Source organism: Procambarus clarkii, chromosome 52 (assembly GCF_040958095.1).
Source record: "Procambarus clarkii isolate CNS0578487 chromosome 52, FALCON_Pclarkii_2.0, whole genome shotgun sequence".
NCBI lineage: Eukaryota > Metazoa > Arthropoda > Malacostraca > Decapoda > Cambaridae > Procambarus > Procambarus clarkii.
The window spans coordinates 1,258,496-1,266,791 of record NC_091201.1 but is presented as its reverse complement, the minus strand read 5'-3'; positions in this window follow the sequence as shown (position 1 = coordinate 1,266,791).

The following is an 8,296-nucleotide window of genomic DNA, read 5'->3' as shown; positions in this document are numbered from 1 at the left end:
TGTGTGTGGCAGTGGTGGTGTGTGTGTGGCAGTGGTGGTGTGTGTAGCAGTGGTGGTGTGTGTGTAGCAGTGGTGGTGTGTGTGTGACAGTGGTGGTGTGTGTGTAGCAGTGGTGGTGTGTGTAGCAGTGGTGGTGTGTGTGGCAGTGGTGGTGTGTGTGGCAGTGGTGGTGTGTGTGTGGCAATGGTGGTGTGTGTGGCAGTTGTGGTGTGTGTGTGGCAGTGGTGGTGGTGTGTGTGGCAGTGGTGGTGTGTGTGTGGCAGTGGTGGTGGTGTGTGTAGCAGTGGTGGTGTGTGTAGCAGTGGTGGTGTGTGTGGCAGTGGTGGTGTGTGTGTGGCAGTGGTGGTGTGTAGCAGTGGTGGTGTGTGTGGCAGTGGTGGTGTGTGTGTAGCAGTGGTGGTGTGTGTGGCAGTGGTGGTGTGTGTGGCAGTGGTGGGGTGTGTGACAGTAGTGGTGTGTAGCAGTGGTGGTAGTGTGTGGCAGTGGTGGTGTGTGTGGCAGTGTGTGTGTGGCAGTAGTGGTGTGTGTAGCAGTGGTGGTATGTGTGGCAGTGGTGGTGTGTGTGTGGCAGTGGTGGTGTGTGTGTGGCAGTGGTGGTGTGTGTGTGGCAGTGGTGGTGTGTGTGGCAGTGGTCGTGTGTGTAGCAGTGGTGGTGTGTGTGGCAGTGGTGGTGTGTGTGGCAGTGGTGGTGTGTGTGGCAGTGGTGGTGTGTGTGGCAGTGGTGGTGTGTGTGTGGCAGTGGTGGTGTGTGTAGCAGTGGTGGTGTGTGTGTAGCAGTGGTGGTGTGTGTGTGACAGTGGTGGTGTGTGTGTAGCAGTGGTGGTGTGTGTAGCAGTGGTGGTGTGTGTGGCAGTGGTGGTGTGTGTGGCAGTGGTGGTGTGTGTGTGGCAGTGGTGGTGTGTGTGGCAGTTGTGGTGTGTGTGTGGCAGTGGTGGTGGTGTGTGTGGCAGTGGTGGTGTGTGTGTGGCAGTGGTGGTGGTGTGTGTAGCAGTGGTGGTGTGTGTAGCAGTGGTGGTGTGTGTGGCAGTGGTGGTGTGTGTGTGGCAGTGGTGGTGTGTAGCAGTGGTGGTGTGTGTGGCAGTGGTGGTGTGTGTGTAGCAGTGGTGGTGTGTGTGGCAGTGGTGGTGTGTGTGGCAGTGGTGGGGTGTGTGACAGTAGTGGTGTGTAGCAGTGGTGGTAGTGTGTGGCAGTGGTGGTGTGTGTGGCAGTGGTGGTGTGAGTGGCAGTGGTGGTGTGTGTAGCAGTGGTGGTGTGTGTAGCAGTGGTGTGTGTGTGGCAGTGGTGGTGTGTGTAGCAGTGGTGGTGTGTGTGTGGCAGTGTGTGTGTGGCAGTAGTGGTGTGTGTAGCAGTGGTGGTATGTGTGGCAGTGGTGGTGTGTGTGTGGCAGTGGTGGTGTGTGTGTGGCAGTGGTGGTGTGTGTGTGGCAGTGGTGGTGTGTGTGGCAGTGGTCGTGTGTGTAGCAGTGGTGGTGTGTGTGGCAGTGGTGGTGTGTGTGTGGCACTGGTGGTGTGTGTGTAGCAGTGGTGGTGTGTGTATTCACCTAGTTGTACTCACCTAGTTGTGTTTGCGGGGGTTGAGCTCTGGCTCTTTGGTCCCGCCTCTCAACCGTCAATCAACAGGTGTACAGATTCCTGAGCCTATCGGGCTCTGTCATATCTACACTTGAAACTGTGTATGGAGTCAGCCTCCACCACATCACCCCCTAATGCATTCCATTTGTCAACCACTCTGACACTAAAAAAGTTCTTTCTAATATCTCTGTGGCTCATTTGGGCACTCAGTTTCCACCTGTGTCCCCTTGTGCGTGTTCCCCTTGTGTTAAATAGACTGTCTTTATCTACCCTATCAATCCCCTTCAGAATCTTGAATGTGGTGATCATGTCCCCCCTAACTCTTCTGTCTTCCAGCGAAGTGAGGTTTAATTCCCGTAGTCTCTCCTCGTAGCTCATACCTCTCAGCTCGGGTACTAGTCTGGTGGCAAACCTTTGAACCTTTTCCAGTTTAGTCTTATCCTTGACTAGATATGGACTCCATGCTGGGGCTGCATACTCCAGGATTGGCCTGACATATGTGGTATACAAAGTTCTGAATGATTCTTTACACAAGTTTCTGAATGCCGTTCGTATGTTGGCCAGCCTGGCATATGCCGCTGATGTTATCCGCTTGATATGTGCTGCAGGAGACAGGTCTGGCGTGATATCAACCCCCAAGTCTTTTTCCTTCTCTGACTCCCTCCTGAAGAATTTCCTCTCCCAGATGATACCTTGTATCTGGCCTCCTGCTCCCTACACCTATCTTCATTACACCACCACTGTGTGTGGCAGTGGTGGTGTGTGTGTGGCAGTGGTGGTGTGTGGCAGTGGTGGTGTGTGTGTAGCAGTGGTGGTGTGTGGCAGTGGTTGTGTGTGTAGTAGTGGTGGTGTGTGTGTAGCAGTGGTGGTGTGTGTGGCAGTGGCGGTGTGTGTGTGGCACTGGTGGTGTGTGTGTAGCAGTGGTGGTGTGTGTGTGGCAGTGGTGGTTTGTGTGTGGCAGTGGTGGTGTGTGTGTAGCAGTGGTGGTGTGTGTGGCAGTGGTGGTGTGTGTGTGGCAGTGGTGGTGTGTGTGGCAGTGGTGGTGTGTGTGTGGCAGTGGTGGTGTGTGTGTGTGGCAGTGGTGGTGTGTGTGTGGCAGTGGTGGTGTGTGTGGCAGTGGTGGTGTGTGTGTGGCAGTGGTGGTGTGTGTGTGGCAGTGGTGGTGTGTGTGGCAGTGGTGGTGTGTGTGTGGCAGTGGTGGTGTGTGTGTGTGGCAGTGGTGGTGTGTGTGGCAGTGGTGGTGTGTGTGTAGCAGTAGTGGTGTGTGTGGCAGTGGTTATGTGTGTGTGGCAGTGGTGGTGTGTGTGGCAGTGGTTGTGTGTGTGGCATTGGTGGTGTGTGTGGCAGTGGTGGTGTGTGTGTAGCAGTGGTGGTGTGTGTGTGGCAGTGGTGGTGTGTGTGCATCAGTGGTGGTGTGTGTGGCAGTGGTGGTGTGTGGCAGTGGTGGTGTGTGTGTAGCAGTGGTAGTGTGTGTGGCAGTGGTGGTGTGTGTAGCAGTGGTGGTATGTGTGGCAGTGGTGGTGTGTGTGTGGCAGTGGTGGTGTGTGTGTGGCAGTGGCGGTGTGTGTGTGGCAGTGGTGGTGTGTGTGGCAGTGGTCGTGTGTGTAGCAGTGGTGGTGTGTGTGTGGCAGTGGTGGTGTGTGTAGCAGTGGTGGTGTGTGTGGCAGTGGTGGTGTGTGTAGCAATGGTGGTGTGTGTGGCAGTGGTTGTGTTTGTGTAGGAGTGGTGGTGTGTGTGGCAGTGGTGGTGTGTGTGGCAGTGGTGGTGTGTGTGTGGCAGTGGTGGTGTGTGTGGCAGTGGTGGTGTGTGTAGCAGTGGTGGTGTGTGTGGCAGTGGTGGTGTTTGTGTAGGAGTGGTGGTGTGTGTGGCAGTGGTGGTGTGTGTGGCAGTGGTGGTGTGTGTGTGGCAGTGGTGGTGTGTGTAGCAGTGGTGCTGTGTGTGGCAGTGGTGGTGTGTGTGTAGCAGTGGTGGTGTGTGTAGCAGTGTTGGTGTTTGTGTGGCAGTGGTGGTGTGTGTGTAGCAGTGGTGGTGTGTGTGGCAGTGGTGGTGTGTGTGTGGCAGTGGTGGTGTGTGTGGCAGTGGTGGTGTGTGTGTGGCAGTGGTGGTGTGTGTGTGTGGCAGTGGTGGTGTGTGTGGCAGTGGTGGTGTGTGTGTAGCAGTAGTGGTGTGTGTAGCAGTGGTGGTGTGTGCGTGGCAGTGGTGGTGTGTGTGGCAGTGGTTGTGTGTGTGGCAGTGGTGGTGTGTGTGGCAGTGGTGGTGTGTGTGTAGCAGTGGTGGTGTGTGTGTGGCAGTGGTGGTGTGTGTGTATCAGTGGTGGTGTGTGTGGCAGTGGTGGTGTGTGGCAGTGGTGGTGTGTGTGTAGCAGTGGTAGTGTGTGTGGCAGTGGTGGTGTGTGTAGCAGTGGTGGTATGTGTGGCAGTGGTGGTGTGTGTGTGGCAGTGGTGGTGTGTGTGTGGCAGTGGTGGTGTGTGTGTGGCAGTGGTGGTGTGTGTGGCAGTGGTCGTGTGTGTAGCAGTGGTGGTGTGTGTGTGGCAGTGGTGGTGTGTGTAGCAGTGGTGGTGTGTTTGTGACAGTGGTGGTGTGTGTATCAGTGGTGGTGTGTGTAGCAGTGGTGGTGTGTGTGGCAGTGGTGGTGTGTGTGGCAGTGGTGGTGTGTGTGGCAGTGGTGGTGTGTGTGGCAGTGGTTGTGTGTGTGTGGCAGTGGTGGTGTGTGTAGCAGTGGTGGTGTGTGTGGCAGTGGTGGTGTGTGTGTGGCAGTGGTGGTGTGTGTGTGTAGCAGTGGTGGTGTGTGTGTGGCAGTGGTGGTGTGTGTGTGTAGCAGTGGTGGTGTGTGTGTAGCAGTGGTGGTGTGTGTGTAGCAGTGGTGGTGTGTGTAGCAGAGGTGATGTGTGTGGCAGTGGTGGTGTGTGTGTGGCAGTGGTGGTGTGTGTGTGGCAGTGGTGGTGTGTGTGGCAGTGGTGGTGTTTGTGTAGCAGTGGTGGTGTGTGTGTATCAGTGGTGGTGTGTGTGTGGCAGTGGTGGTGTGTGTGTGGCAGTGGTGGTAGTGTGTATGGCAGTGGTGATGTGTGTGTGGCATTGGTTGTGTGTGTGTGGCAGTGGTGGTGTGTGTGGCAGTGGTGGTGTGTGTGGCAGTGGTGGTGTGTGTGGCAGTGGTGGTGTGTGTGTGGCAGTGGTGGTGTGTGTGTGGCAGTCGTGGTGTGTGTGGCAGTGGTGGTGTGTGTGGCAGTGGTGGTGTGTGTGTGGCAGTGTCTGGTGTGTGTAGCAGTGGTGGTGTGTGTGTGGCAGTGTGTGTGTAGCAGTGTTGGTGTGTGTGTAGCAGTGGTGGTGTGTGTAGCAGTGGTGGTGTGTGTAGCAGTGGTGGTGTGTGTGTGGCAGTGTGTGTGTGGCAGTAGTGGTGTGTGTAGCAGCGGTGGTATGTGTGGCAGTGGTGGTGTGTGTGTGGCAGTGGTGGTTAGTGTGTGGCAGTGGTGGTGTGTGTGTGGCAGTGGTGGTGTGTGTGGCAGTGGTCGTGTGTGTAGCAGTGGTGGTGTGTGTGGCAGTGGTGGTGTGTGTGTGGCACTGGTGGTGTGTGTGTAGCAGTGGTGGTGTGTGTGTGGCAGTGGTAGTGTGTGTGTGGCAGTGGTGGTGTGTGGCAGTGGTGGTGTGTGTGTAGCAGTGGTGGTGTGTGGCAGTGGTGGTGTGTGTAGTAGTGGTGGTGTGTGTGTAGCAGTGGTGGTGTGTGTGGCAGTGGCGGTATGTGTGTGGCACTGGTGGTGTGTGTGTAGCAGTGGTGGTGTGTGTGTGGCAGTGGTGGTTTGTGTGTGGCAGTGGTGGTGTGTGTGTAGCAGTGGTGGTGTGTGTGGCAGTGGTGGTGTGTGTGTGGCAGTGGTGGTGTGTGTGGCAGTGGTGGTGTGTGTGTGGCAGTGGTGGTGTGTGTGTGTGGCAGTGGTGGTGTGTGTGGCAGTGGTGGTGTGTGTGTGTGGCAGTGGTGGTGTGTGTGGCAGTGGTGGTGTGTGTGGCAGTGGTGGTGTTTGTGTAGGAGTGGTGGTGTGTGTGGCAGTGGTGGTGTGTGTGGCAGTGGTGGTGTGTGTGTGGCAGTGGTGGTGTGTGTAGCAGTGGTGCTGTGTGTGGCAGTGGTGGTGTGTGTGTAGCAGTGGTGGTGTGTGTAGCAGTGGTGGTGTTTGTGTGTCAGTGGTGGTGTGTGTGTAGCAGTGGTGGTGTGTGTGTGGCAGTGGTGGTGTGTGTGGCAGTGGTGGTGTGTGTGTGGCAGTGGTGGTGTGTGTGTGTGGCAGTGGTGGTGTGTGTGGCAGTGGTGGTGTGTGTGTAGCAGTAGTGGTGTGTGTAGCAGTGGTGGTGTGTGCGTGGCAGTGGTGGTGTGTGTGGCAGTGGTTGTGTGTGTGGCAGTGGTGGTGTGTGTGGCAGTGGTGGTGTGTGTGTAGCAGTGGTGGTGTGTGTGTGGCAGTGGTGGTGTGTGTGTATCAGTGGTGGTGTGTGTGGCAGTGGTGGTGTGTGGAAGTGGTGGTGTGTGTGTAGCAGTGGTAGTGTGTGTGGCAGTGGTGGTGTGTGTAGCAGTGGTGGTATGTGTGGCAGTGGTGCTGTGTGTGTGGCAGTGGTGGTGTGTGTGTGGCAGTGGTGGTGTGTGTGTGGCAGTGGTGGTGTGTGTGGCAGTGGTCGTGTGTGTAGCAGTGGTGGTGTGTGTGTGGCAGTGGTGGTGTGTGTAGCAGTGGTGGTGTGTTTGTGACAGTGGTCGTGTGTGTAGCAGTGGTGGTGTGTGTGTGGCAGTGGTGGTGTGTGTAGCAGTGGTGGTGTGTTTGTGACAGTGGTGGTGTGTGTGGCAGTGGTGGTGTGTGTAGCAGTGGTGGTGTGTGTGGCAGTGGTGGTGTGTGTGGCAGTGGTGGTGTGTGTAGCAGTGGTGGTGTGTGTGGCAGTGGTTGTGTTTGTGTAGGAGTGGTGGTGTGTGTGGCAGTGGGGGTGTGTGTGGCAGTGGTGGTGTGTGTGTGGCAGTGGTTGTGTGTGTGGCAGTGGTGGTGTGTGTAGCAGTGGTGGTGTGTGTGGCAGTGGTGGTGTTTGTGTAGGAGTGGTGGTGTGTGTGGCAGTGGTGGTGTGTGTGGCAGTGGTGGTGTGTGTGTGGCAGTGGTGGTGTGTGTAGCAGTGGTGGTGTGTGTGGCAGTGGTGGTGTGTGTGTAGCAGTGGTGGTGTGTGTAGCAGTGGTGGTGTGTGTGTGGCAGTGGTGGTGTGTGTGTGGCAGTGGTGGTGTGTGTGTGTAGCAGTGGTGGTGTGTGTGTGGCAGTGGTGGTGTGTGTGTGTAGCAGTGGTGGTGTGTGTGTAGCAGTGGTGGTGTGTGTGTAGCAGTGGTGGTGTGTGTAGCAGTGGTGGTGTGTGTGGCAGTGGTGGTGTGTGTGTGGCAGTGGTGGTGTGTGTGTGGCAGTGGTGGTGTGTGTGGCAGTGGTGGTGTTTGTGTAGCAGTGGTGGTGTGTGTGTATCAGTGGTGGTGTGTGTGTGGCAGTGGTGGTGTGTGTGTGGCAGTGGTGGTAGTGTGTATGGCAGTGGTGATGTGTGTGTGGCATTGGTTGTGTGTGTGTGGCAGTGGTGGTGTGTGTGGCAGTGGTGGTGTGTGTGGCAGTGGTGGTGTGTGTGGCAGTGGTGGTGTGTGTGGCAGTGGTGGTGTGTGTGTGGCAGTGGTGGTGTGTGTGTGGCAGTCGTGGTGTGTGTGGCAGTGGTGGTGTGTGTGGCAGTGGTGGTGTGTGTGTGGCAGTGTCTGGTGTGTGTAGCAGTGGTGGTGTGTGTGTGGCAGTGTGTGTGTAGCAGTGTTGGTGTGTGTGTAGCAGTGGTGGTGTGTGTAGCAGTGGTGGTGTGTGTAGCAGCGGTGGTGTGTGTGTGGCAGTGTGTGTGTGGCAGTAGTGGTGTGTGTAGCAGTGGTGGTATGTGTGGCAGTGGTGGTGTGTGTGTGGCAGTGGTGGTTAGTGTGTGGCAGTGGTGGTATGTGTGTGGCAGTGGTGGTGTGTGTGGCAGTGGTCGTGTGTGTAGCAGTGGTGGTGTGTGTGGCAGTGGTGGTGTGTGTGTAGCACTGGTGGTGTGTGTGTAGCAGTGGTGGTGTGTGTGTGGCAGTGGTAGTGTGTGTGTGGCAGTGGTGGTGTGTGGCAGTGGTGGTGTGTGTGTAGCAGTGGTGGTGTGTGGCAGTGGTGGTGTGTGTAGTAGTGGTGGTGTGTGTGTAGCAGTGGTGGTGTGTGGCAGTGGTGGTGTGTGTAGTAGTGGTGGTGTGTGTGTAGCAGTGGTGGTGTGTGTGGCAGTGGCGGTATGTGTGTGGCACTGGTGGTGTGTGTGTAGCAGTGGTGGTGTGTGTGAGGCAGTGGTGGTTTGTGTGTGGCAGTGGTGGTGTGTGTGTAGCAGTGGTGGTGTGTGTGGCAGTGGTGGTGTGTGTGTGGCAGTGGTGGTGTGTGTGGCAGTGGTGGTGTGTGTGTGGCAGTGGTGGTGTGTGTGTGTGGCAGTGGTGGTGTGTGTGGCAGTGGTGGTGTGTGTGGCAGTGGTGGTGTTTGTGTAGGAGTGGTGGTGTGTGTGGCAGTGGTGGTGTGTGTGGCAGTGGTGGTGTGTGTGTGGCAGTGGTGGTGTGTGTAGCAGTGGTGCTGTGTGTGGCAGTGGTGGTGTGTGTGTAGCAGTGGTGGTGTGTGTAGCAGTGGTGGTGTTTGTGTGTCAGTGGTGGTGTGTGTGTAGCAGTGGTGGTGTGTGTGTGGCAGTGGTGGTGTGTG